The sequence below is a fragment of the Citrus clementina genome, unplaced genomic scaffold (genome assembly GCF_000493195.1).
Source record: "Citrus clementina cultivar Clemenules unplaced genomic scaffold, Citrus_clementina_v1.0 scaffold_9, whole genome shotgun sequence".
Classification (NCBI taxonomy): Eukaryota; Viridiplantae; Streptophyta; class Magnoliopsida; order Sapindales; family Rutaceae; genus Citrus; species Citrus x clementina.
This window is the reverse complement of record NW_006261964.1, coordinates 23,987,051-23,990,877: the sequence shown is the minus strand read 5'-3', so window position 1 is coordinate 23,990,877 and position 3,827 is coordinate 23,987,051.

Below are 3,827 nucleotides of genomic sequence, written 5' to 3'. Positions count from 1 at the left end.
ATTTATATTGTCATTATTTTTACACTGTAATTAAGATATATATTACAGTAATAATTTAAACAAAATAATTATCAATTCTTTTTATTACAGGGCAGTACATGAAAGAAATGAAATTAAAAAGAGAAGTTGTATTTCTTCAAGCATCTTGTGATGAACTAGGATAGAAACCTTGTCAAAATTGTAACTTTGACTCAAACTATTTATGAAGAATAAACAAATCATCCGCAGACAACATCAAACAATTTATCAAGATTTAGCAAAATGGAGCAATCGAAGAATATTTTATTTGAAGTAGATGAAAAAATATATGCCGATCAAAGAATATTTTGGTTCCAAATTTTTTTATGTTAAAAAATTATTTTTAGGTTAAACTAAACAAATATACACAAATCAGTAGAATCTACATGGGTTTTGGCCACTTGTAAAATGCATAGAACGTGTAAAAGTCGTTTCTTATTCCATGACCAATTTGTGGAGCTTGTATTTTTCATTTTATGGGTATGTTTGTCTTAAAACAGTTGCCATAGTCCAACTATATTTTAAAAATGAAAATGAAAATGGCCTCGATAAAACAGCACCGAAAAGGCCCTTAGCAACCAGAGGTGTCTACGTGTGCACTGGTTAACAAGATCCAATACTTTCGCTAAACAAGAATCAAAGGTTATAGACAGTGGCGTAACTACTCTTATGCCTAGGGTTGACCAAAATTTTGGATTTTTTTTTTATTTTTAAAGTATTAAATAAAAGTAAGAGTTTAGAAAAATATTAATAACTGGCAACTCCTAGACTTTAAGAAAATATTAATGCCCCCTTCTACTTTATATTCCTTATTATTTTATCTTTTATTTATACAAAATATAAATTATCTATTTTTTTATTCATCAAAGAGCCGTAACTATACGTCAAGATCTCAAGACTTAAAACTGGTGTCTTCGTCTTCTATTTCCTTTTTTAAGTTTATTTCACATAATATAACTAAACTAACTACACGAACCATTCAACTTTTAGTTCTTTGATTCTCTCCCACAAGGGGCAAGGCCACCAAATATACCAGAAGATCCAAGAATTTAATGTTCATACAGAATGAAAAAACATAAAGTTCGTTTCGGATATATTGTTGGTGAATTATAAGAATATGGAGGCAAAGAACAAAGAATGTTCTTAGGATTTGAGACGTGTTTGCACACTTTCCTTTAAGGTTTTATTTGCCCTCACCAATCTTGATTTGCTATAGAGTTTTAATGGCAAATTACCCCCAAGATATATCAAATCCTGAACACAATCTCTAGCAAATAAGATTGTATTTCCAGAACATATATGAAACCTACAAAAAATCTTATATCTCTTATTGTATATCTTTCTTATTATGAAGAAGATGTTTAATAAAGAATACAACCATTCGAAATGGTATTTCTTCAAAGACACTCTTTTTGGTTTGATTTTGCAACGTTTGACACTTGAAATTTTCAAGTTTGCTAACCGTTTTCCAGTTGACGCCTTTCTGGAAATAAACGGTTAACCGTTTTCTCAATAAACGGTGAGCCGTTTTATTCCAGAATGTAAAATACGTTGCTCACTGTACATAAACGGGTAACCGTTTTCTCAATAACTGGTGAACCGTTTTCTCTAGAACATAAAACATGCTCTCTGGAGTAAAACGGTTAGCCGTTTTCTCAATAAACGGCAAACCATTTTCGTCCAGAATATCAAACCAAAAAACTTGAAAGATGTTACAATCTCTCTTACAATCCCCACTAGATTGTAATATTTTTCAGATTTATTAATGATAAACTTATACATACAAAAAGGTATCTTTCGATTTTAACCTTTAATTAGTGAGTGTATTTCAAAGCATTTACAAAACAATAGTGTGCTAAGCATTAAACTTTGTCTCTTAAGTAAATACCGAAGATACATCACATATAAGCTATCCCAGATTTCAAAGTTGTGTTCCAATAGTTAGCACTATTCCGGCCTTGTGCTCTATCTTGGATTCATGAACATTTACAAGATTAAACCATGACCTTGTTAGAAACGGCACCATTTCTTATGTTCACTTAGGTGAAGTTTCAAATCATGTCTTTAGCTACTAAAAGACTTGAACTTCATTAAGAGTAAATACTCAACCTCAACCTCGTAGCTATTTGCACCGAATATCTCGAATGGGATTATTTATTACTCGGTGTCAAACCAGTCACATAACAACAACTTGTTATTACCCATTTAACTATGGAGTAGCGGTATAACTACTACATAGTTGGGTTACCGTCGTTGGTGACTTTATTATATAAAGGTTTCAATCCCATTCCATAAGATGTATCCTTAACTAAGTCTCTTGAAAAACCTTTTGTTAAAGGATCTGCTAGGTTCTTATTAGTCCAAACATAAACAATATTAATAACACCATCTGCTATTAATTGTTTCACATATTCATGTCTTAAGCTAATATGTCTAGACTTTCCATTATACACTTTATTATAAGCTCTAGACAATGTAGCTTCACTGTCGCAGTACAAAGAAATAGATGGCATCGGTTGTGGCCACAACATTATATCAAAGAACAAATTTCTCAGCCATTCTGCTTCTTTGCCTGCAGATGCAAGTGCTATAAACTCACTTTCCATTGTTGAATGAGTTATGCACGTTTGTTTCTTTGAAGCCCAAGAAATCGCTCCTCCAGCAATTGTAAAAATCCAACCAGAAGTGGATTTATTGTCTCTTGTATTGGTTACCCAACTAGCATCTGAATATCCTTCCAGTACTTTAGGATAATCATTATAAAACAAACCCAAATTAACGGTCCTTTTAAGATAACCAAGTATCCTACCAATTGCTTTCCAGTGTTCAACACTAGGGTTACTCGTGAATCTTGACATTTTGCAAACTGCAAATGCTATATCAGGCCTTGTACAATGCATAGCATACATCAAGCTACCAATTGCACTAGCATATTCTAGTTGAGCTACTATTCGGCTTGAATTCTCTAGTAATTTAATACTAGAATCATATGGGGTATTAGCTTCTTTAAATTTCAAATAATTGAATTTAAGAAGTACTTTCTCTATATAATGAGATTGACACAACGAGTAACCCCCACTATGTTTATTCACTTTGATACCTAAGATAGTATCTACTTCACCAAGATCTTTCATCTTAAATTGTGAAGTTAAATACTTCTTTGTATCATCTACTCCTTGCATATTTGTTCCAAAGATAAGCAAGTCATCAACATACAAGCATATAATCACACCAAAATCATTCGTATATTTAAAATATACACATTTATCAGCATTATTATGCTTAAAACCATGTGATAAAATTACCGAATCAAACTTCTCATGCCATTGTTTTGGTGCTTGCTTTAAGCCATAAAGAGATTTGATTAACTTGCATACCTTTTTCTCATTTCCAGGCAAAACAAATCCCTCAGGTTGTTCCATATAGATTTCTTCATCAAGATCACCATTAAGAAAAGCTGTTTTAACATCCATTTGATGCACATATAAATTGTTCAATGAAGCAATTGCATATAGCACTCTTATAGAAGTTAACCTAGCTACCGGAGCATATGTATCGAAATAGTCAATACCATTTCTTTGCTTAAACCCTTTGGCTACTAATCTAGCCTTAAAAGTTTGCAAAGAACCATCATTATTGTACTTTCTTCTAAATACCCATTTGCTGCTAATTGGTTGAGATCCTGGAGGAAGATCAACCAAGACCCATGTTTGATTCGACATAATCGAATCCATTTCATCATTTACCGCCTCTCTCCAAAAAGAAGCGTCTCTAGAAGACATAGCCTCGCTAAATGTCTTTGGATCTTT